We start from the raw sequence: 25,511 nt of genomic DNA, 5'->3' as shown, positions 1-25,511 counted from the left end.
GCACCAAGATGCCAACAGTGCACTGAAACATTGGCCTGGTCCTGTGGGCCCTGAGGGGGACATGAATGAGGGTCTTAGCAATTGATGAGATGAGACGGCGTATAGTTGTTCAATGTTATAGAGGTGGAAAGAGGTGGTCTTAGAAATTAAATAAATTATGAGGGCAGAAACTGATCTCAATCAAATTTGACCCGAAGTTGTAAACAAACTAACTCAGTGTCAGATTGGTGCCAAGTAGAGGGATGGCGTGGGTAATTAGGAAAGGGCATTTATGGCAGGGTCTAAAGACATAACAATTCACTTCTTGTGAAGTACACATCCAACTCAGCCAATTCCTGATCATCTGCTTTTTCTCAATCATCAATAAAATGATGGAAAGGGTCATGGTGATGCAGTGGTTAGTATTGTTGCCTCACAATGCCAGGGACCCTAGTTTGATTCCAGCCTTAGGTGACAGTGTCAAATTTGCATGTTCTCCTCGTGTCTGCGTGGGCTTTTTCCAGGCACGCTGGTTTCCTTCCACGCTCCAAAGATGTGCGGGTTAGGTTGATTGGCTATGCTAAAAATTGTCCCTTGGTGTCCTGAGATGCGTTGGTTCGAGGGATTATGGGGGTAGGGCCTGGGTGGGATTGTGGTTGGTACAGACTCGATGGGCCAAACAGCCTCTTTCTGTACTGTAGGGTTTCTATAATTCTATGATTCACTCCAAAGATGCGCAGGTTAGATGGATTGGCCATGATAATTTCCCCCTAATATCCAAAGATGTGTAGGTGACGAGGACTAGCCATGTAAATGCGTAAATTATGATAGTGTGGAGGGAAAGGCCTGGGTGGGAGAGTTGCCCGATGGCTGGATGGCCTCCTTCTACACTATAAGGGTTCAAACATCAGTGCTATTGTGTCATTTGCTTAGCAATAACCTGCTCATTCAAGCTCTGTTTGAGTTCCACCAGAGCCACTCAGCTTCTGACATTATAACCCTGATTCAACATGGACAAGAGAGCTGACCGCAAGGGCTGGGGTAAGAATGACTTCACTTGACATCACAGCACGTATTTGACTCAATGTGGGCATCAAGAACTCCGAGCAAAATGGGAGTCAATGGGAATTAGCTTGAAAACTGTCTGCTGGTTGGATTCGATCTAGCACAAAGGAAGATGATTGACAGCTGGAAGTCAATCATCTCAGCTCCAGGACTCATTGCAGGAGTTCCTCAGGGCAGTGTCCTTGGCTCAATCATCAGAGGCCGCATTTTGATGCCTGTTAGCTGACACTGAGGGAGAATTTAGCATAGCCAGTACACCTAACCAGCACATCTTTGGACTGTGGGAGGAAGCTAAAGCACCCAGAGGAACTCCACGCAAACACGGGGAGAACGTGCAGACTCCGCACAGACAGTGATCCATGCCAGGAATCAAACCTGGGTCCCTGGCACTGTTACTGTGCCACCCCAGAGGAGGATAGTGCAGTTAACCATGCCAAAGGCTGTAGACAGGTCTGGGAGAGTGAGGAGGAATCATTTACCTTTGTCAATTCAGAAACCAAATTGGAGGGATTCAAGTCTGAAGGTTTGGAAAAGATGGGCACAGATTTGGGAGGTGATGTTTTCAAGGACTTTGGCAAGGAGTATTGGTTAGATATGGGCAGTGGTTTGCAAGGACAGAAGTGCCTGTCATGTTTTCATAATGATATAAAAGCACAAATCACTCATAAGGAGTTATGTAACCACATAGTGGGTTCATTTATTAAGACATAAGAACAGATACAGATAGATAGAGAACTTGAGGACATGATCTTCAGAGCTGTGTGTGCTGTGCTCTGTTCACAGGCCAAAGTGAAACCAAGACTGGATCACAATGCACACTTCTCATGATGGCATGCTGCTATCCCTTAAAAACATATTTACAACAGGTCAAGCATTGTTTTTTTGGGAGGCTAGATGACAGCAGATTGAAAGGAGAAAAGACAGAATCTGAGGAGAGGAAATAGTTAGCAATGTTTGCTAATATGAAAGCCAGGAAGGGAAATTAGGTGCAGGAAGTTGTGAATGTTACATGAAGTTTGACCCAGTGGGTTAGGGAAAAGACCAGAAGTGTCAGAAGCAACTGATTGGATGGTCTTGCTCTTCATGACAAAGAAATCAACATGTTGTTTACATTTGTTGAAGAGGAGAGCGGAGGAGACAGAGTAGAGGGGTTTAAAAAGACAGCTTGGAGAAAAGAAGCTATACATTAGCCTTGCATTATAGCGTGATCTTGGAATAGCGAGCTGCTTTTGCAGGCAGAAACAGGACATTGATAGTACTTTATATGGCCCAATCAGGTCTGGTAATGAAATACTGAACCAGATGTCTGCCATTCTTTTTCACGTTTTCATCCTTGGGCTTAAGGAACTAACAGGGCCATCACAGGCAGAATACCAAAGTGAGGGAGAGAGCAATATTTTAATGGAGCTAAGGCATCGAGGGTGGAGGTGAGCATGTGGTTAAACAGATCACTAACTGCAGAATACCATAGTAATAAGAGGGACAAGGGCTAGACAGTTGGGATTTTGAAGGTACAGTTATTAGTGGATTGAGAGCGTGCTTTTCCCTTGGATACAGACAGAAAAAAGTCGGGTTTGGAGCTGGAAGAGGGATGTGCGCAGAGAGGCATACAAGTTCAGAGATGGTACTATAGGAGTGGCAAGGTGATGTGAGACAGTAAAGTCAAGGGCATGACCGTGAATATAAGTTGCGAAGTTTACATGGAGAGATTTTGGAAGAATAGGTGAGCTTTGAACTCAGTAGAAAAGAATATGATGAATTCAGATGGAGGTTGAAATCATTGAGTATGAGAAGCCACTCCGTATACAGGATGACAGAGGAAAATGCTGATGACATCTCGGTAAGAAAATTGGCATGTTACTTAGGTGGGTGGTACAGGATCAGGATTTTAAATGAGAGGTAAGAGGTGGAGGGAAACAGGGTATGAAACTCAAAGCAGGAGAAAATGCCAGAGGAATGAGTAGCAGATCAAGGGGACATTCAGATTTATGAGCCAGACCACCACAATCAATAATGGTCTGGGCAAGAAAATGGTGAAAGGTATAGTAAGGCAGTGAGGGGTCAGTTATAAGGAACGTGTCTTCAACCCTCAGCTAGGTTTCTGTCAAGGCTGTGGTGTTGATGCAACCATTCACAATAAACGTACAGATTACAAGGGCTTTGTTCACGAGTGAACAAACGTTCTGCATCTTCTGGAAGGAGAGGCAGTGAGAGGTGGATTACGGTGGCAGAGTCCAAAGGATCAGTACTGGGAACAGTGCAACGGACAAGGAGGAGATTGGTGCAGTCAGTGTCCTGCCAATGCACTGGGCTGGAAGATCTGTAAGAGTAAAATGGGTGCAGTCGAAGTTGTTGCTCATGGGGAGAAGGCATCAATGAGTTTATTAATGGGACTTTTGGAGAATGCCAAAAGAGGCGCAGAGGGAAGCTACAGTCTTATCCGAGAATCAATCCAACCTGGGACAGGGGAAGGAGAGTCAGAAGGTTCAGAAACACTAAAGATTTGAGGCAGGGATTTGGGAGGGGGGAGTATCTGAGAAGAAAGGAAGCATGACAACAGGACAAAGAAGAAGAGGGAGGAATATAGAAAGGTGGAAATGGGAGTGATGGGTTCCGATTTGCAGTGACAGCTAAAGGGTATAAGTGAATTGATACAGGCCAAACTTAACCTTTTATCACATTACATTGCTGCAAAGAAAACCATCTCAATCCATACCTTCAAGGTGAAGGAGTTAACTTCACGACCAAATCTATCTGCACAAAGAATTAATTCAGTGCAGCTGCTAATTATCTGCAAAAGCAAACCAGCAGCTGTTATCTAAATGGGGTACAAGTGTTTACAGGTGAAACACTAGGGATGGGGAGAAAATAAAAGCCACTGCTTCGATATTAATGATCAAATATTCCAAATGAGGAAACCTGCAATTCTTTTAGTATCTTCTGAGAAAATTAGTGGCATCAGTAAAGATGAGTGCCAAACTGCTGATATGACCTGAATTTGCCCTTAAGGGTTTGTTTGGAAAAGAATTAAAAACCTGCATAATTAAGAATGCAGCACACCTGGTCATTGACAAGGAAAAGTGGGGGAGAATCGAAGTGTGCTGTTTTCAAAGGATCAGCACTCTCCTCGCATGTGTGGCAAGGGCAAAATTTGGAAAAATGTCCATGAGTTGTGATATTGTGCCTTGCTGTGCCTGTCTGCACATATTGTACATATCCTACCACTGTAGCAGAAGTCCAGTAAATAAATGGCTGATTGTGGCCAGAGTCACTAATATAAAGGTAAGTGGTATGAAAACAATTAGTTTTTGGTTTGAACCACTAATCTACTGGGTAGGATCTAAACTGTGCAATGTGAGGTGACAGATATTAAAACCTTGTGTCCAAAATGGTTATTTGTACATATAAGGAAATGAGTGGGCACAGAATTGTGTTGCTCTGCCCCATTGGGTTAGGATGTTTCTGCATAATGGCCAATTAGATAGATATTTGATTGAATTAATTGGGGCTGCCTTATTTTTGAGTGTGTTTAGTGAAAAGAAAACAAGTTAACCCTTGAGAGCTCTTTGTCTCACAGAATTACACAACTTTAGTGAAATCTGCTGTATTTAAAAAAAAAATCAAGGTTCTATTCTCTGTAAATGTTAAGCTATTTGACCCAAATCCGGTTGGATGTAAATTTTGAAGGAACGAGTTGGCCGTATTCAGTTCCATGGTAGGACAGCTGAAATTCAATACTCTAGGTTTTGATATATCTTCACACAGTTTGATGGTGTAAATTCTGACATTGTTGTAATCAATCAGATTAACAGACCTTGTTAATATGCTGTTTGGGGCACTTGGTAGTGCACTGCCCAGTGCAGGCTAAGATTTTTATTTTCTCTTAATAAAATGTGATAGGCTTTGACATTTGGCTGAAGGGGGGGGGGGGTGGTGGAAACAATTAATTTGTACACAAGATGGTTCATGGCTTCCCTAAGAACACCTGAAAGGCAGCACATGTGGATGTTTGACACAAAGCAGAACGTGTGAATGCCTTGGTGTTGCATTTATGAGTAACTGTGAGTCAAGCTACAAAAACCTGAATAACTGAATATTTGAGCTTTATTAAGAATGCACGCATCACTAATTGAATTTAATTATCAAACAATTGGAATGAAATAAAAACAAAATTATCCTCTTTTTAATTGCTTGTCATTTGTGTTTTTTTTACACCAAGGGGAAGAAGAGGCTTTCATCTGGTTATTTTTAGGATGCTGCTTTTTGCAGCCTAGTGTGCCCAGTTTCTCTGCAACTTCAGTGTGCCGCAGCAGTGCCAGATAGTGGTATGTGAGGGAGGCATTCTGCTGAAAGCAGTTTTTTTTTCCCTCTCTCTCTCTTGCTCCCTTTAATTTTATTTTCCTTTTCCCCACCTCTCTCCCTTCAGCACCTCCAGGATTGACAAGGGTTCTTGCGTGGACACTTTTGACTGAGCTCTGTGTTTTCCAGTCACCCTGAATGTGATGTCAGAGGAGGTAGCAGTGGCAGGTGATTGGTTGATGATTCTGGAGGGAGCAGCTGCTGGCAGCAGGTTGCTTCGGTTGGTGATGTGTAACAATGGGACAGGCAGGCGCTGAGGAGTGGGAGTGAGAACGGCAATACTCATTAGCTGCACATTTCCTTACAAGGGGGAACAGGGAATCTTCCGTCAGCCGAGGAAACGTGCAAAGTAAAGGTCAACTCGGTCACTTGATTGACAGCACAGAAGCCGGTATGGTGCATTTTATTACTACGAGGGGATGGGCTTCAGCCTTAATCACTTTTTTTAAAAAATCAGTGTTTTCCTGGGAAAAAAAAAGCTTCTTTGCTTGAAAAGCTCAAAAGTACATTTGAACGCGATTGATACCTTGTCGTAGACTGGCAAAAAGAGATTTCACTTCAACTTGTAGTCGTGTTAATTTGTTAACATGGTATCTAAGCTGCTTCAAGGAGTTTGTGGCTTAGTACCTTCAGTGAAGCATGTTGTAAATGCCAGCACAGGCGATGCTGAATAAATTGCTTAAGTTAGCATTCGAGGTTTCTGTTTTTTTTTTGTGTGTGCTAAAGCTTTTTTTTTGTTTAATACGTGCCGTACGAAATAGTGCATCATGAATACAGAGGCTCTGACTTTAGAATAGGGCCTTCAACCTGTCATTAATTTTTGTCAGACTCATGCCACCGATTAGACAATTGCTGCTTGCAGTTTTGGGTCTAAAATTTGTCTTAGAATCTACGTTCTGACTGGAACAAGCACTGGAAGGAACCGTCCCATTGTCAGTGTCATAAACTTCACCGTTCTTTCCTGCTTTTTGTGCACGCTGCGATTGAAGATTTTTGTCAATAGTTTCAGCAGAGACTCACGTGCAGATATGCAATTCTTGTGTGCAGGTACTGTCACAGGGAAGCGCCACTTTAAATCGTAACTAATGCTATGCCTATATACGTCAACGAAATAGCTCCCTATTGGCAAGAGGCTCTGAGTGGTAAATCTTTAGCTGTCTGCGAGGAATTAGTTGAACAGAGAGCTAAAATACAAGTTAGTTGCAACTCCTTGCAGAAGGCAGCACTTCTAAATAGCAAGTACTATTTTCTTTCCCACACTTATTGCTGCAGATTTAAGAAATTTTGCGAACGTTTCAGGGAAAATGGGAGGGATGTTTATACCAGCACATCACAAAAAAGTATTTCTCCTTTTACTTCAGCTAGAGCTTCTCCTGTGCTATATTTTCTGGGTGAAAGGACTGGCACAACATTTCACCCAAGTGATTAGCAGTATTTTTTCTCATCCAACACTAGAAGAGGTCCAAGAGCAGCTTTGGTTAGCTTTGTGCCCTTTCCTCTCTTAGGGAACAGCATCTTCTCTGTTGGCATGAATAAGTTTAAAGTTTGTTTATTAGTGTTACAAGTAGGCTTACATTGACACTACAATGAAGTTACTGTGAAAATCCCCTAGTCGCTACGCTCCAGCGCCTGTTTGGGTGCACTGAAAGAGAATTTAGCATGGCCAATGCACCTAACCAGCACGTCTCCCGGATTGTGGGAGGAAATTGGAGCACCTGGAGGAAGCCCACGCAGGCACAGGAAGAATGTGCAGACTCTGCCAGCAATTGAGCCCAAGTCCCTGGTGCTGTGAGGCAGCAGTACTAGCCACTGTGCCCCAAATGAAGTCAATAGCTTTATTGCCCTAATAAGAACAGTAATGCAATCAGTAGTGGGTGGGGGGGGGCTAACTTGGGTATGCAAGTTCCCTACTTGTTCCAGGCATTGGAATCCTTGTAATTTGGAAATTGATGTCTTGTAATGGATCCTGATAATATAATTGGTTAGAACTTGCAAGTCCTGGAAAAAAGAGGTTCAACAAAGAGAAATCTTCAATTATTTTTGTGGGCATCAAAAGTGCTGGAGTGTACTTCTGGGGCCCACAAGATTAATCCATTCTGCCTTTCGGAGAACCCTATGCTCTACAGCTTAGATTTCTGATCCTTTGTTCTATGCTGGATCAAGCCACACTATGGTGCACTGCAACTTCCCTGATGACCGTAAGTGATGCTGAAGGCCCTGATTCATAGGGGACACTCTGCTACCAGAATGGGAGTCAACCAGCGGTCATATTGGACCCTGGACAAAGCTGAGGCCCAATTGTAGTCTTCAAGCAAAGCAGGATTAGGTGGCAGAGGATTGTTGAACCAGCATGTGCAGATATGTTTCCATTCCCATTTTGAACCAATGCACTCTGCTCTTCAAAGTTAATTTTCGTGTTAGTATTTATAGTTATGGCAGTTAGGCACCAGCCAACTTCATCTTTGTAAATCTATGTACTTGCTAGCAGCACAGGCTAGGAGACACAACTGATGTGCAGCGGCAGCACCACAGCAAAAAGATATAATCGTAATGTGACAAGTTTACATAGGGAGTTTCCATGATAAATATGACTTAATTAATAATGGGGGCTGTGGAGAGTTGAAACTAAACTAGGATCACAGGAAATAAGGCTTTATAGACAAGAATTTGTACAGTTCTAAGATAATTAGATGCAGCCTTCATCTTATTTTTGCCAGGTACTTATTATTTCTGCCTTTTTTTTGTGTGTCTGTGTGTTTTTACTTGGCTTCTGCAACTGAAAAGGAGAACTGCTGAACCTGATCTGTCATTTGTATTCCTGACTTTGGACTAGCTGCATTTGCCTTGGGCATGTATTCCTAATTAAAAGGTCTGTATCTGAGATATTCCTGTTAACAACCAGGGGATGAGTTACTGCAGTAGGGGGAAGACGGGCTGTACAATGGCAGAACTGCAGATGAGGTAGGACATAACCGAGACAAAGAAGGCAACAGCAAGCTAGAGATTAGATCAAAGATAGAAGGCAAAAGGAGGGACTAAGTGTTAATGTTGTTGATACAGAGCGTTGAAAACATTATAAATGTGAAAGTTTCAAATCCATAGAACATACAAGGTTTTTAGTTATTAAATTGTTAGTTGAATTTTTGGTTTGATGTGTGGCACAGTGGTGAGCACTGCTGCCTCGCAGTACCAGGGACCTGGGTTCGATCCCAGCCTTGGGTCACTGTCTGTGAGAGATCTGCACATTCTCCCCATGTCTGCGTAGGTTTTCTTCGGGTGCTCCGGTTTCCTCCTACAGTCTGAAAGATGTGCTGGCCATGCTAAATTTCTTCCTCAGTGTACCCAGCAGGCACTGGAGTGTGGTGACTGAGGCTTTCACAGTAACTTCATTGCAGTGTGAATGTAAGCCTACTTGTGATACTAATAAATAAACTGAAACTGTTGTCTACATCTTTCATTGCAAAGACTTTGGAGGGAGCTTGAATGAATAAGTGTTAAATCAAGTTTCATTGTCATTTGATGGCAATAGATGCAATAATGAAAACATCAACTTTCACGTTTCATGAACAGGCAAGGGCATTATTCTTACCATTTAACCTATTATATGTAGACTTATGAGAAGGAAAAACACCCAAATCTGCTGTCAATAAATGATAATCAATGTTGAATATAATATGGGGGCACATACAAAATCTCAAAAGGAACTGCCTCAGATCTGTCTTCCAGTACTGCTCTCATAAGGGTTACAAGACCACACGAGTTCAATTCTTCTGCAGTCTTGCTGAACACCATATTTGTCCAGTGTGTAATATGTTTCATACAGAAACTGAACGAAGCGCAAGAAATGAATAGCCTTTTGGCTGAGGAGGAATGATCCGGGCCTATCTCCAAAAATACACTTTATTTTTCACTTTTCTAATGTTCTGTGAAAGTTTGCAAAACTCCTGAAATATTATAAAGGTTTTGGAATGGTGTTTCAAGATATTTATTAGTTCAATGGGGAAATATATTCTAATAAGCCACAATTGACTTTATTTGTGATATAGGATTCTGACCAGGAATGGCAGGTGGGGTGGGGGGTGGATGTCTGTCCAAAGCTCAATGACAGGAATGGAAGTTAAGATTTATTTCAATGGAAAGGCTGGTGACTTGGCCATCTACATGCTGTGGATATGCTGGTGTTGGACTGGGGTAAACACCAGTTAAAAAGTCTGACAGCAACAGGTTTAAGTCCAACCAATTTATTTGATAGTAAACTCACAAGCTTTCAAGGTTAAGCTCTTCTTCAGGTGAATGGAGAGTTCTGGCCTCAGACAGAGCATATAAAGCACAGCAAATATAAAGCCTGTGCTTTATATGCTCTGTCTGAGCCAGAGCTCTCCATTCACCTGAAGAAGAGCTTAACCTCGAAAGCCTGTGAGTTTACTATCAAATAAATCGGTTGGACTTAAACCTGGTGTTGTCAGAGTGACACAGGTGTATACTTCTGGCCAGGAAGTGGCGTATCAGAGTTGCTCTTCTAGTGGTGCATAGCATGGATTGATCTGTAGTAGGGAGAGCAACAGAGCAAGAAATGAGAACAGTTTAAAACACAAAGGAATTAAAAGAGAAATCTGGCCAGGATTGCCTTGAAGATATTCATATGTGCACAATTTAGGTTATATGAAATAATCAAACTTTTTTTGTATCTTACAAAGCAAACCTATTATTTTGTTAAATTTTATGGAATAAAATGGGAAGACTGCATTCCATTCAAATACAGGTGACACATTTTACAGGCATGTCCAAGAGATTTGTTTGTCTTTTGGAGGATATTATTAAATTTCCCTTCATTTGAGGGGGCAGGTTATTTTCAATCACCCATTACTATCAGATACACTTAATGGATGGGTGAGAATCAATAGGACAGTGGGAGTGTGATAATATCCAACCATAGACTTGATGTCATCCCTCCAATCCAAGCATCACATCTTCTTGGCGTCACGAGTTTTTGCAATGAAATGTCATGTGACTGAACAGACTAATTCCCGATCCACAGATCTTTGGGTATAAGGGCCTGAACATCCCATGAGGTAATGGGATTGAATACAGGGTTTGCTTCCTTTTCCCTTCTCTGCTGCCAATCTGCCTCATAAGATTTTGTGATTCAAAGCGCAGTGCAACTTGATGGACAAGCTGTACTCTGTATCAACAACACATCACCAGAGAAATTCCGCCAGCAGTGCCTCCATTGTGTCCTCTGGGTTCAATGGGATGGCGATCAAACATACACCAGTGTTGTTCTTGAAGCTGGCTCCCACAAGCATGCAGGCAAAAATCATAGAATCCCTAGTGCAGAAGGAGGCCATTCAGCCCATTGAGTCTGCACCAACCACAATCCCATCCAGGCCTTATTCCATAACCCCACATGTTTACCTTGCTAATTCCTTGGCCATACTAAATTGACCCCAAGTGTCAATCAACCTAATCCTTTTGGACTGAGAGAAAACCCGAGCACCGGGAGGAAACCCACACAGACACGGAGAGAATGTGCAAATTCCACACAGAGTGACCCCCAAGGCTGGAATTGAACCCGAGTTAACCATTGTGCCACTGAGCCACCCCCCCCCCCCCCTCCCCTTGTCGAGTCAACTTTGAAGGACTAGGCACGGTGTCAGGATGGCTTAAAACGTGTCTCCCCTGACAGATCATGTTTTCTTAACTCGCAAAGCCAATGTTCCAGGGGAGGACAAAGAAAGTGCTTCAAACGCTGCTCAAAGCTCTATCTGAAGTGCAGCAGCAATGACTGGAAGGAGCTTGCTACCAGTTGATTGTCCTTAACCCACATTTAGAGACATGTTACAGGCCTGACTTCGAATAAGGATAACATTTCTGGCTCAGGTGGAGAAGTTGTTTTGGTTACCAATCACCACACCGTAACTAGATGAAAACATTGCAATCTAATCAATTTTACTGTTTTGAGTTGTTTCTCATAAATGGCCTCATTTCCCTTTGGTCCGATATATTGTCAGCTCTCCACATACACTAATTGGGAACATTCAGGATTCAGTGGTAAGGAACATGGGAGGGATGGTGGATGCTGAAGGAAAGACATGATATGCGATGCTAATGTAATTTATATTCACTTTGATCAGCCCGCACAGTTGAAATAATTATTGGACATTTGGTAAAGAAAACCCATCTGTGCTAATAAACAATTGGGAAACTTGACCATTTATCTCCCTTGCTAGGGAAATCCAGCAAATTGTTTTTTATAATCGACCATTTTGATCTCTTTAGAGTCATAGAGTTTTACAGCATGGAAATAGGCCTTTCAGCCCAACTTGTCCGGACCGTCCCTTTTTTTAAACCCCAAAGCTAGTCCCAATTGCCTGCATTTGGCCCATATCTCTCTATACCCTTTATACTCTCTATACTCTTTGGATATGACTGCCTGATGAAGATGCTGAGGGTTGTCAGCATCTGTGAAACTGTGCTGTAGCATCAGTCAATGCATCAGGAGAGGAAGGAAAGATAAATTGGAGCTGAGATGGGAAATCATTATCACTGATTAACATAAAGGCCAGAACATGTCAAGTTAACCATTGGAGGTGCACGTCTAAATGCTTTTTAAAAGACAAAATTGTATCAGCCTCTACTACTACCTCTGGCAGCTTGTTCCAGACACTCATCATCCTCTGTGTGGAAAAAAAATTGGCCCTCTGGACCCTCTTGTATCTTTCCCCTCTCGCCTTAAACCTATGCTGCCTTCTGCTATCTGCTGAGATTGCAATTCATCTGGAAATGGCAACAGCAAAGTGGCCCTGGTTTTCATTGATGGAATAGTATTGGGATGTCTCGTGTCCGCATTGAGTAAATTCATAGCATGGTGTGACACTTGATGGCACAGATCAGCAGAGGGAAGAAAAACTGATTCCTCTTTGGGATGAAGTTAAATGGATGTTGGTTCTTTTCCCATTCCTCTCGCGGGTAACCATCAATCATATGCACAGCATCAGCAGACAATTGGCACACAGAGCCTAACCTAGTGTTAAAACTGTTCTTGTCCATTGCGCACTGGCTCAATCACAATTGAGATCCATGACTGGTAATCATGAGGAGGACATTTATTTTCATGTTTTGCCTTTCCAAGAATATTGTGCGGCCACTTGTAGAACCATTTAATGTGACCCAGACCAGGAGTGTCTTTGCATAGACTTGAATGAATGAGGTTCCTTCATGGTTGATTAATCCTTACCGGGTAAGTTTCTGGATCTTTGGTTTCTACAGCTTGGGTTTTTGATTGATAACCTTGAGCCATTTGGAAGAACTGTTCAGTGAAATAGCCGCTCGGGTGAAGGATTAGCAAACTTTGCAAGGAAAATTGTTACCCTGTGACTCCTAGAAAATTCATGCGCAGATATTAGACAGTAGCCTACTCCGTTGTGATGCTTACTGACATTCGACGTCTGGGTGCAGCTATCAAATATGACTGCCTGATGAAGATGCTGAGGGTTGTCAGCATCTGTGAAACTGTGCTGTAGCATCAGTCAATGCATCAGGAGAGGAAGGAAAGATAAATTGGAGCTGAGATGGGAAATCATTATCACTGATTAACATAAAGGCCAGAACATGTCAAGTTAACCACTGGAGGTGCACATCATTTAAGAACTGTAGATTTCCACATTTAAGTCATCTGAATTTTGACCCAATTTAGAATTCTGAATTTTGGAAACATCCTTCGAGAATAGGATGTTTTGTTTTATTTTGTATGAACAACCTAAATTTCAGTATGATTCAGGAGAATCTGGTATACTTTGCTAACAGTTATTACATATTCCCAGTCTCAGAATTCGTTGTCTTAACTCAGCGGTTTATGTATAGAAATTGAAGCAAATTTGTTTGTTCTGTTTCCATGAGGTGGCCTGATTTATTTTTTATGTGAATTTACAAGTTACTTAGATTTTGATTGCGATATTACATAAGTGCTACTGCTTCGTGATTTACTTGAAGGATCCGCTTAAAATATGTGTTTGTAACCAACTGAGATCAGGGGAATTTTTTTTTCTCACTTGGACTCTAAGAACAGGACAGATTTGCAAGGATGATGTCCCTGTATGGCAAAGTAGTTACACTTGCAGAAAAGGATGCACAGGCTGGTCCTCCTATTTCCTGAAAAGAGAAGGCGAAGGAATAGTTGGTTAAATCCCTTAAAATCATGAAAGGTTTCGATGGACAGAAGATTGGATCCCCCCTTCCTGGGGGGAGAAACAGAAGTCGGTGTTGTTTTTCGGTCCCGAACCCCTTTCTGCTTCAAGAAATAAAACATTCATTTGGGATTTTCGTAGGGACACCTCCTTAAGAACATAAGAACATAAGAAATAGGAGCAGGAGTAGGCCATCCAGCCCTTCGAGCCTGCCCCGCCATTCAATAAGATCATGGCTGATCTGTCGTGGCTCAGTTCCACTTTCCCGCCCTCTTCCCATAACCCTTAATCCCCTCTCCTATCAAAAACCCATCAACCCGCGTCTTAAAAATATTTAGCGAGGCAGCCTCCACCACTTCAACGGGCAGAGAATTCCAGAGATTCACCACCCTTTGAGTGAAGAAGTTCCTCCTCAACTCCATTCTAAACCGCCCCCCTTTTATCTTGAGGCTGTGCCCCCTAGTCCTACTGTCTTTTTTGAGCGGGAAGAGTCTTTCCACCTCTATCCTATCCATCCCATTCATCATCTTATACGTCTCAATGAAATCTCCTCTCATTCTTCTAAACTCTAACGAGTACAAGCCCAGTTTATTCAGCCTCTCCTCATAGCTCAACCCCCTCAACTCCGGTATCAGCCTAGTAAACCTCCTCTGCACTCCCTCCAAGGCCAAAATATCTTTGCGCAGGTGCGGCGCCCAAAACTGCACACAGTACTCCAGTTGCGGTCTCACCAATGCCCTATACAGCTGCAGCAAAACCTCCCTACTTTTATATTCAATCCCCCTCGCTATGAAGGCCAGCATCCCATTCGCCTTCCTGACCACCTGTTGCACCTGCAAGCTGGGTTTTTGCGACTCATGCACAAGGACCCCGAGGTCCCTCTGCACCGTCGCCTGCTGCAGTTTTTCGCCCCGTAAGTAATAGTCCTTCCTACCATTCTTCCTACCAAAGTGGACCACCTCACACTTGCCAACATTAAATTCCATTTGCCATTTCCTGGCCCATTCGCCCAGCCTATCTAGATCCTTCTGCAGACTCTCCACACCCTCCGCACAATTTGCTGTTCCCCCAATCTTGGTGTCATCAGCAAATTTTGACACTCTACACTCGGTTCCCTCCTCCAGATCATCTATATAAATGGTAAAATGCTGAGGCCCCAGCACCGACCCCTGGGGCACTCCACTACTCACCATCCACCAATCCGAATAGCACCCGTTGACCCCCACTCTCTGCCTCCTATTTGACAACCAATCCTCTATCCACGCTAACACCCTACCCCCAACTCCATGTCCCTTGACCTTCTGCGATAACCTCTTGTGAGGCACTTTGTCAAACGCCTTCTGAAAATCTAGAAAGACCACATCCACCGGCTCTCCTCTATCCACCACCCTAGACACATCCTCATAGAACTCCAGTAAATTTGTCAGACACGACTTCCCTTTAATGAAACCGTGCTGCGTCTGCTCTATCAAGCAATTCCCTTCAAGATGCCTCGCAATTTCCTCCTTAATGACAGATTCTAACATTTTACCTACCACAGACGTTAAACTAACCGGCCTATAATTCCCCGCCTTTTGCCTGGCACCCTTCTTAAACAATGGCGTAACATTAGCCGTTTTCCAATCATCCGGCACTTCCCCGGAATCCAGCGACGTTTGGAAAATAACCACCAAGGCATCCACTATCACCTCCGCCATTTCTTTCAGAACCCTCGGATGCATTCCATCCGGTCCTGGGGACTTGTCCACAATCAGCCCCTCCAGTCTGTCGAGCACCGCCTCTCTAGTAACAGTAATGTCATTAAGACCCTCCAGTCCTACCACCTTTCCATCGCTAACACCCGGCAAATTATTCACGTCCTCCTCCGTGAAGACAGAAACAAAAAAGCTATTCAATACCTTAGCCATATCCCCATCCCCTACCACTAGGTCCCCTTTCTCATCCTCTAAAGGACCAACATTCACCCTAGCCAGCCTCTTCCTTTTTATATATTTGTAAAAACTCTTGCTATCCTTTTTTATGTTAAGCGCTAGCCCAGCTTCATAGTTTCTCCTGCCCTTCCTTATCAACTTCTTTGTCAATCTTTGTTGACATTTAAACCTCTCCCAATCCTCTTCTCGCCCACTACTCTTAGCTACTCTAAATTCCTCCGCTTTTAGTTTAACACTTTCCTTCACCTCCTTCGTTATCCACGGCTTATTACCTCTCCTCCTACTATCCTTTTTGACCATCGGAATAAATTTCCGTTGAGCACCAAGAAAGATCTCCTTAAAGATCCTCCACTGCTCCTCAACAGACCCTCCCTCCAACGCGCTCTCCCAGTCCACATTCGCCAATTCTTCTCTCATCCTACCGTACTCCCCTCTATTCAAACAAAGGACGTGTGTCTGGGAACCCACTTTCTCCTCCTCCATCTGCACCAGAAACTCCACCATACAATGATCACTCTCCCCAAGAGGATCCTTCACCACAAGGTCCCTAATTCTACCCGCTTCATTACATAGCACCAGATCCAAGATAGCTCGCTCCCTCGTCGGCTCCAACACACACTGTTCGAGGAAACTATCCCAGCAGCATTCCAAGAACTCTTCCTCGAGCCCCCCACGTCCAACATGGGTCGACCAATCAATATGCAGATTGAAATCCCCCATAACTACGGCCGTCCCATTCCTGCACGCCGCACTTATTTGCGCGTTAACAGCCCGCCCCATCTCCAGATCATTATTCGGGGGCCTATAGACGACACCCACCAGCGTCTTCCTCCCTTTGCTGTTCCTAATCTCCACCCACAACGATTCCACCCTCTGCTCCTTGGCTCCAATATCATCCCTTGCTACCACCGTGATGCTATCCTTAATCAGCAGAGCTACGCGCCCCCTTTTTCCCTCCTGCCTATCCTTCCTAAACACTTGATAGCCCTGTACATTCAGCTCCCAGTCCCTGTCACCCTGCAGCCACGTCTCTGTAATGGCCACCAGATCGTGTCCATTTGTGTCGATCTGCGCCATCAGCTCATCCACTTTATTCCGAATGCTTCGTGCATTCAGATAAAGTGCTTTCATCCCAGCCTTCACCTGGACCCTATTTGCCGCAACGCCACCAACTATACTCACGCCCCCTACTCCCTCTATTATTGGGACATCCTCGGCCTCTTCCCTTACATGTACACTCTCCTTAACTTTAGACCTCGTAAGGTCACCTACCCTCGCACCCTCCTTCCTCCCCCCCCCCCCCCTAATTAGTTTAAAGCCCTGTCTGCAGTCCTCTTTACTCGATTCGCCAGCACTCTGGTCCCAGCACGGTTCAGACCAACCCCATCCTGCCCGAACAGGTCCCACCTACCCCAATACTGGTGCCAATGCCCCATAAATTCAAACCCATTCCTCCCACACCAATCCCTGAGCCACCCATTCACTTCCTTAATCCTGTCAACCCTACGCCCATCTGCACACGGTTCAGGCAGTAGCCCAGAGATAACCACCTTGTCGGTTCTACTTTTTAATTCCATTCCCAGCTTTTCATAACCCCTCCCCAGATCCTCAGTCTGCATTTTGCTTACGTCGCCGGCACCCACATGTACCACAACGACCGGATTCTCACCCTCCCACTCCAGGTTCCTCTGCAGCCCAGCTGCGACATCCCGGACCCGAGCACCAGGCAGACAACACACCCTTCTGTGCACTTTGTCATTGTGACAAAGGACAGTGTCAATACCCTTCACCCCACTATCCCCAATCACTACTACGTTCCTTTTCCCTTTCTCTTTGCCTATGTCCTGCTGCAGCACTGTACCGTGTGCTTAAATGTATCCTTAAATGGCACGGAGATGGATTTTCTGCCCAATTAAGGGCAGAGGGTGGACCCTTCAAGCTGGAGGGCCCATCAGAGGTCTTCCAACCTGAGAGGAGCAATGGGCTATAATGAAGAATAAATAAGAGAGAGGGTGCTTCAAGATGGAGGTGCTCTCCCTCCAATATTTTTAAATCTTGAATTAAAAAACAGATTCAGTAGCCATTATGGGAAGATGCCTCTCTAAGAGGTGGACTGCACTTGGATAGGCAGCAGAGGGATTTCCAACTGCTGACTTTGTCAGATGTCTGTCTCCAGGCATCTAAACTGCTCCCCCTCCCTTGCCACCAGTGAGAACTTGGAGGCTGACCTGGAAAGTTCCAGTTGACCACTTTTACTCTTAGGCCCTTGATGGGTCTGATCAAATTGACCTTTCTGGCCTTGATCCTGCCTCCACAGAGGTGACCAGGAGGTAGGATTGAGTTGGGGAACACCACACTGGCCAGCACGGATAACTTTTTTGCCCCTTTTAATCCCAGCCTCGGCAATGGCTGAAAATCCAGTCAAGAGATAGTGGGGCCTGGTTTTTACCATCAAGTTACGCCTGTTTTTGGATGTGAAAACTTGGTAAAGTTGGGCGTGGGGTGAGTTGTGTGATCCGTGCCCACTCCTGCACCAGTTTCACCCTTTTACTAAGGCCCAAAAATAGCTGCGATAGGACCACACGTGATGGCCACTTAAATGCATTTCCATGCATTTAAATTGGCTTAATGGGCTGCACACCAACTTTATTGACACTTCCCCTTTGACGACCATGTTTGCCCATCCAAATTCGGTGCAAAATATGCTCCAAATGTTTCATAAGTGCAATTTGTGTGCTTCAGTTAGTGAGGAGATAAGTGCCAAGAGTCTGACAGCTGTCTGTGTGAGATCAGTGGGGCGGGGGGGAGAATCTGTCCATCATGTTGTGGAGATGGGGCAATATCTGTGGGTGCATTTATCCTTTTCTGTGCATGCGTAGTTGGAGGTGCTGATTGGAGCTGCAGGAATTTGGGTGTGTTGAGCCCTGCCCACAGGCTTGTGCAGCATGATTCGGAATTGCAGATTTTTTGTCAGGCAGAGTGCATATGGGGGTGCCTGCGCACAGGTCAAAAAGTCGGATCTGAAACATTTGCAGTTTCAAGTCCGCTCAGCACTTTGCATCAAAATGGTAAAATAGGGCTCAAAAGTTCCTCCTTAGGATGCAGCATTTCCACTTGTGGGGAAGTGCAAAACAAGAGGCCACTTGATGGTCACCATGAAATGTAATAGGGAACTCAGAAGAAACCTCTTTACCCATAGAGCGGCTGGAGCTACTACAGGAGTGGTTTATAGAATCCCTGTAGTGCAGAAGGAGGCCATTCAGTCCATCCCGTCTGCACTGATTCTTTTTGACAGAGTTCCTTACCTTACCCCCACCCTATTCCTACAACTCCCATACATTTTCTTCTAGTTAATCCATTTAGCCTACACATCTTGGGATACCTAAGGGGCAATTTAGCATGGCTAGTCCACCTAACCTGCACATCTTTGGATTGTGGGAGGAAACCCACTCAGACACGGGGAGAATGCCGAGTTTGCACGTGGTCATCCAAGGCGGAATTGAACTCGGGTCCCTGGTGCTGTGAAGCAGCTATGCTAACCACTCTGCCATTGTTTTGCCCTTGCAGTGAATAGTATAGAATACAGGGTAAAATAAGGAACGATGGGAAGAGGTTTGAGTGGGGCATAAATGCTGGCATGAACAGGCTGGACATAATGGTCTATTTCTGTGTGTAAATTCTATGTAGGACTATTTGTTTGCTCAATAAAGCAGGAGTGTGGAAGAGAGTGGTGCAGCCATAAGGGGCCTGTTAAAGGAATTGGCTGAAGTCTAGAAGTGGAATCTAATAATGAAAATGTTACAACTGAGGTGCATTGATTGTGGTTAGAACTCTCAATGTACTTCAAATAGAAAATAACCCTGCTTTGATGCCAAATATATAACATCAATTCTTATTTTACTTTACTCTTTTTATTGACAAGGTACCATGGGGCTTGGTTTGTTTGGAAAAACTAAAACTATTTTATTTCAAGTTCTTGGCATCTATATTTTTATATGACTTCTATAATACGTTTCTACATTGTGTGAGCAAAGCTGCACTTCAAATAGTTCAGTCATGTATTACCACACGATTTTACTGCCTACCTTTGAACTGACTTCTGGGGTGAAACCTTTTATGAGACTATCAATGACAATTAATGCAAAAATATTGCCTCTCTATGCTTTGAATGTAAATGAATCCCGGGCATGTAGCTAATCTGTTAGGACAATAGCTTTCCCTTGATGAATGGCAAGAACTTAAATGAAACAGCAAGGACATCTGTCCACTTCAGGATTAAAACTCCAGTGCCTGGCAGTCCTCCGTTGCATTTTGAGGCAAATAGATTAGCAGAAACCCAAACTGATGCAGCCTCAGCGATTTCCGAGGAATCAGGTTTGCACAGGTAACGTTACAGGATTTTTAGCTACTTCGAACGGTGAAGAATGCATATTGCATAGAGTATTGCAAGAATTCATGAACAACAAAAGGAGAGTGGAAATTGTAACTAGATGGTTGTTCCTAAGGGCACAAAGCTACAAGAGCACCGATTAGAGATGAACATCAAATACATTTAGATTGGAGCTCTGGATAGTTCAAATACGCATACTTAAATTCAGATCTGAAACAGCGCTGTGCATGTAATGAGAGACTGGAATCCAGCAAAGAGTCTGCACAAGATACATTGACTCTTTCTGTAGCTTCACGTTACAGAAGTAATGCCTGTTTAGTGTTGCACTAGTTGTACCAAGCAATACTTAGTTTGCTGAATCCTTTTTTTTAACGTCTGCGTAGGTTCTACTTCCAACGTCAGATGATGAAGATATCAGCCTGGTGGGTTGTGGAGCTATTATTTTTAATTAACTTTTCTTAGAGAACCTGTGATCGCTGAAGGTGCATTCTCTTTTCGTATTGATGTGAAGTAGTTTTTCGTACAACACAACTCTGGCGGCACAGTGGTTAGCACTGCTGCTTCACAGCTCCAGGGACCTGGGTTTGATTCCCAGCTTGGGTCATTGTCTGTCTGTGTGGAGTTTGCACATTCTCCTCATGTCTGCTTGGGTTTTCTCCAGGCGCTCCGGTTTCCTCCTACAGTCCAAAGGTGTGCAGGTTAGGTTGATTGGCCATGCTAAAATTGCCCCTTTAGCATCCTAAGATGTGTAGGTTAGAGTGATTTAGTGGGTAAAATATGTAGGGATAAGGGGATAGGGCCTGGGTGGGATTGTGGTCAGTGTAGACTTGATGGGCCAAATGGCCTCTTTCTGTACTGTAGGGTTTCTGTGATTCTTTCTATGATAACTGTGCCTTCAGATCCCCATCTGATAGCTGAGCACAATAATAGTCAAATGGTAAGTCAGCCCACTCCATAAGATCATAGCACAGCAGTTTGACCTCATTCCAGCCCTTGTGATATGAGCATTTGTGATGTGACATTATAGAGGTAACCCCTCATTAGACCACCCAGGAGTTTTTAAAAGCAAAACATTGCATGGAATGTTTTTAATGTTGTGAGTATTCTGTACTTGGTTTTCCACACATGCGTGCACACACACAAAACCTAGAACCAGAGGGCACAACCTCAGGCTAAAGAGACGGTCCTTTAAAACAGAGATGAGGAGGAATTTCTTCAGCCAGAGAGTGGTGAATCTGGAACTCTTTGCTACAGAAAATTGTGGAAGTCAGGTTGTTGAGTGCCTTTAAGACAAAAACAGGTTTTTCGTTTAATAAGAGGATCAGGGGTAACAGGGATGAGAAAAATATCAGCTATGATTGAATAACGGAGCAGACTTGATGGGCCAAGTGGCCTAATTCTGCTCCTATGTCTTATGGAATTGTCATTGTGAGCTCGAGGGTAGGTTTGGAGGGAACCAGGCAGCAATTTTGCATTCAGTCCTCTGACCTACGTTTCAGGGAGTTGGATTCCTAGGTGTGGTGGTTACCTGCGTTCAAAGTGCAGGCTAGCCAAGTAGGCCACTTAACAATGTCAATTGAGACAATCTTTACATATCATCTGGATTTTCCAGACAGTAGATGTGCTAAACGGAATGGTGGCAGCCTCATACAGAAGATGAGAATAGGGTGGAGTGGTGGGTGGAGTGTAGGGATGGTTTGTGGTGCATTCTGCAAAGCTGCCCAACATGGATCCACTGGACTTGCATGAGGCACACCCATGACCATCAGTTTGTACAGTTGGTACAGGAGTATATTTGAGGCATCCTCTCACTCCACCAATAGTGGCAGTGCCCACCTTTCCTGGTGGGGCTGCCAGTCACCCAGAAACTCCAGCCCTTGAGTGGCCTTTTCTGGGATCCAGATCCAGAACTCAAGACTCTGCAACTAGATTCTCTAACTCACTCCTTCTCTCTTTTCCTGCCCCACCCCACCTAAAGTTTGGGCCTGGTGAATATCCCCACATGCAGCTTCTTTATGGTTGGCTTTGCTGAAACTTGAACAGGTTACACAGTATAACTACTACCTGCTGTACATCACACTTTATTCAAGTCCTGGACTCATCACAGGCTACATAATTAATATTTGCATTGTCCAAAGATGTGCAGATTAGGTTGATTAGCTGTGCTAAGTTATCCCTTACTGTCAGGGGTTAGCAGGGTAAATCGGTGGGGTAATGGGGATCAGGCCTGGGAGGGATTGTGATCGATGCTGACTCGATGGGCTAAATAATCCCTTTCTGCACTGTAGGATCATATGATTCTATAATTGTGATCATTTCCAAAACTTGTTGTCAAATTTGACATAAGTCTTGGCTATATTAAGAATTACACACAACTCATAATTCTGCTGGTAGATTTTAGCTGCTTACGTAATTTGAAAACATGTTTTTCATGTTATTGGAATAAATTGAGTCAATTGTGAACCGGCTGTTCTGTGATTTATTAACTCTGGGCACAGTGTTTCTTTCGCTTTATTTTCCTTCTGTCTGGGAACACACTGTGTTTTAATCTGAACGGCAATAGGAATTCAAGCTGTTAACCTGGAATTAAAATATTGGGCTAATTTGAAGAAAGGCCTCTCCTCCAATACAGAGTGAAAAGGAAAGGCAAGAATAGGACCTGAACGTTCCTCTGAATTGGGAGATTCGGGAGAATGTTAGGCACTGTGAAACTAACTGCTAAAAATGGCTGCCTGAATGTCAGAATTTTGCTCTGGAGGGTTTGGTTACATTAGAAGTCGGAGCAGACAACCCCAGGACTGAGGAACTGATGAGTGAGGAGGCTGCCTGGGCTGGATGGAAGACTTGCCTCAGGCCTCCAGCAAACATGTCCAAAACATGAAACGTCCCTCACAGCACTTCACCACCACCGCCGCCGCCCCCCCCCCCCCGCAACAACACACTCCCCTTGCCCCATCCATACTAACTCATGGCCACTCGCCCTCTATGCCAACCTATGTCCCTCATCGCCCTTTCAAGCCTTCATGCCAATGTATTGCCAACCTGTGCCTCCTCACTCACCACCATTTGCTCTTACACCTGCCATACAAACTCACCCAGCATCTACCATGGTCAGACCTCAGGACCCATGCAAGATGAGATAAAATAAAGTTCTACACGTATACTGCAGGCTTCAGTATATTGAAAACAAACACCATGATTAAAAGAAAACATTTACCACATTTACGTTTCTTCCACTTACAGCCTTCTAACACCAAACAATTCAGTCAAGTACATGATTTCTTGCAATTGGAACATTGGAATTAATAGTCCACTTCAAATAATCTATAACCACTTGTAACTGTTAATAAAATTAAAATGGTAGGCACTCTACTATAATAGTGGATGGGAGAGAAATCAAATCTTCAGCAGCAGTTCAGTAATGGAAGCCTTTGGGGTCATGTCAACATAAAGGGTGATTTAGTAAGTAATGTTAAACACTCCAATCATTTTTGTTCAAATATTTAAAGGGCAGGACCTTTAAATTCCTTGACAGATTGATAGCTCCCTTTGACAGATGCTTTTAACAATTCCACTTGACACTTTTGACATGTTTTCTTGACACTTTTAAAAGTTGGTTTTGACAGTTCTGTTGACAGCTTCAAGGAATTTGACAGTTGGTGGTTTTGTGCATTTTTTTTGTATGCACATTCATGTCTAATTTTAACAATTCCAAAGGGCACCTGGCTTCCCCCAAAGGTGTCCTGGGGCCAGATTCAAAAGGATACCTTATCTCTCCAAAAGGAGAACCCTAGCAATGCAAATGAATCCACAAAATTCAAAGGTGTTCTTATCAGGGCTAATCTACATGCTTCTGGCTTCACATTCCAAGGCTCCTAAAATCACACTTGACTGGAGGCAGCTGGTAATTTAATTGCCCAGTGGCCTCCTTAATCATTCATGCATGAAATGGACCACACCCCCAGGAAAATGGGAATGTTCAGGGCTTGATTTGTGGCTCCATCATCCATTTTTGCTAGGACGGAGAGACACTTTGTTTTGCTGAAAATATACTCATTCCAAGAAGGAGTGAAAGCAGTATAAACAGCAGGTTTAGGCAGATGCTGGGTCTTTAACCATTCAAGATCTCCAAATCCACACACAATTCTCAGATAATCTTGCTGTTAATTAGTCGTCATTTTTTACAATTTTGAGACAGGATCTGTAGTATAACCCTGTATGTGCCAGACTGTAATGTGGGACTGGCTACAATATGTCCACACAGTGTAAGAAGGAACACGACCCAGACCCCGGGTCAGTGTAGTGTTGAGCAGAAGACATGTATAGCCCTAAGTATGGAGTTAGCTCCTAGCATATATTCCTTGCAGTCCATGTGGAAGCAGCTATAATAATGAATTAAGACATTCGGATGACCTACAAAAGACGTGGCCAGAATCTTACCACCGTTCCTGCTGGCGGGATTTTCCCATCCCGTCACAGTGCGCAGAGATTTGGCTGGCTTCGTGCAGTGGGAGCATAGCATGAATGGCAGGTAACGTTGCACCCATGGAGATTCTATAACACATACCATTCCATAACCAATATCTTATTGCAAGGACCCTTGCCATTTTTGGAAGGGGAGAAGACAGAGGCTGCTTTGACTGTAATTATCTTCAAACCTGGGCAAGTGACAGTTTTTGTAGATGCTTGTTTAGAGAGTGTCTAATGTCTGTTTTGCCCAGCAGAGAAAGAAAGCATCTCTGCTGGTGAAAATTCTGTTTTAGATAAGTTGGCAAGTAACTTTTTGTGCCCATTCACAGATCTCTTTTAGTCAAGGTCTGTATTAATATAAAACTATGGCAATTCCTGAAAGAATTGAATAACTCTCTTTTAAACTTATTTAATGACAACATTGTAATCCTTCATACTTCAAAAAATACAGCTCAGTGTATGTAAGGCACATACCCTGGTTCTAATTTCAAAATTTTGTGTGCTAACAGCAGAGTCTTTTAATTTATCATGCTGTCAAAAGAATGAAAAGCTGCTCCATCTTAATTATGTTACTTTCACAACATTTTTAATCATGTGTAATGTTCCTTTGCAGATGGTTATAGGCAAAAACCTGTGCATATTTAAGTTTAAAATGTGGCCCTGCTTCCTATCAGTCCCTGGTCAGTATACATAAGACTGCAAATGCAGGTAAACGTTAAATTTAGATTCTTTTAACTGTGCTGATCGTTTGTGTGTCATGTGAGCAATCTGCTGTTGTTTTAGGTATTTATTCCCAAGAGTGGAAAGGCTGAAAGGCATAGTATGTTGTCTGCATCTGGTTGTATACAGATCCAGCAATTGAAAACATGTGTCCAGGCCACTGCTTATACACGATTTGACGAGCTCCCTTCACTTGCTTTGAACACCCTTTTGTTTAGTCGAATTCAGCTGTAGAACAATGCGCAAAATGTGAAATACTGGATTACTTCTGCTACTGACGCCCACCCCCTAGACAAACCCCACACCATATTTCCTTTACAAACCTCCCCCTTCCCAAATCCCCTATACAAACCTGCCTGTCGCACATCCGCTATGCAAACTTCCCCACTTCACACCCCTGTACAAACTACC

General features: G+C 43.7%; 1 protein-coding gene across 3 annotated transcripts in view; it reads left to right on the top strand.

The window, feature by feature from the left end:
• rbfox3a (RNA binding fox-1 homolog 3a) overlaps positions 1 to 25,511 on the top strand; it is a 1,494,706-nt gene that overhangs the window by 235,961 nt on the left and 1,233,234 nt on the right. Inside the window, exon 1 of one of the 3 annotated variants that reach the window (XM_080208866.1) lies at positions 5,741 to 5,794. The exons of the other annotated variants lie outside the window; for them this stretch is intronic. The gene's annotated coding sequence lies outside the window, so the exon portion shown is untranslated. Of the gene's footprint in view, positions 1 to 5,740; positions 5,795 to 25,511 lie in introns of those variants that run through there. 3 annotated transcript variants of the gene reach the window in all.

Source organism: Carcharhinus amblyrhynchos, chromosome 21 (genome assembly GCF_965287045.1).
Source record: "Carcharhinus amblyrhynchos chromosome 21, sCarAmb.v2.hapA, whole genome shotgun sequence".
Taxonomy (NCBI): domain Eukaryota; kingdom Metazoa; phylum Chordata; class Chondrichthyes; order Carcharhiniformes; family Carcharhinidae; genus Carcharhinus; species Carcharhinus amblyrhynchos.
The sequence above is the reverse complement of the archived record's forward strand: the minus strand, read 5'-3'. Positions and strand labels throughout refer to the sequence as shown.